Source organism: Penaeus monodon, chromosome 24 (genome assembly GCF_015228065.2).
Source record: "Penaeus monodon isolate SGIC_2016 chromosome 24, NSTDA_Pmon_1, whole genome shotgun sequence".
In the NCBI taxonomy this organism is placed as follows: Eukaryota; Metazoa; Arthropoda; class Malacostraca; order Decapoda; family Penaeidae; genus Penaeus; species Penaeus monodon.
Window position 1 is genome coordinate 29612767 of NC_051409.1, and position 220 is coordinate 29612986.

Consider the following 220-nt stretch of genomic DNA (forward strand, 5'->3'; position numbering starts at 1 on the left):
CTAGGGACATCACGAAGTCCTTGGCCGTTCCTCATCACTCCCAATATTACCGGAAAGCCTCCCCGTTTATAAAGACTAAGGCCGGCAAAGTTCTTCCTCCTTCTTGACTCGCTCCGATGAAGACGGAGAAGAGGGGGGGGGGGGAGAGGGGAAAAGGTGGGAGAGGGGAAGGGTGAGAGAGGGGAAGGGGGGGAGGGGAGGAGAGGGGGGAGGGGGGAGG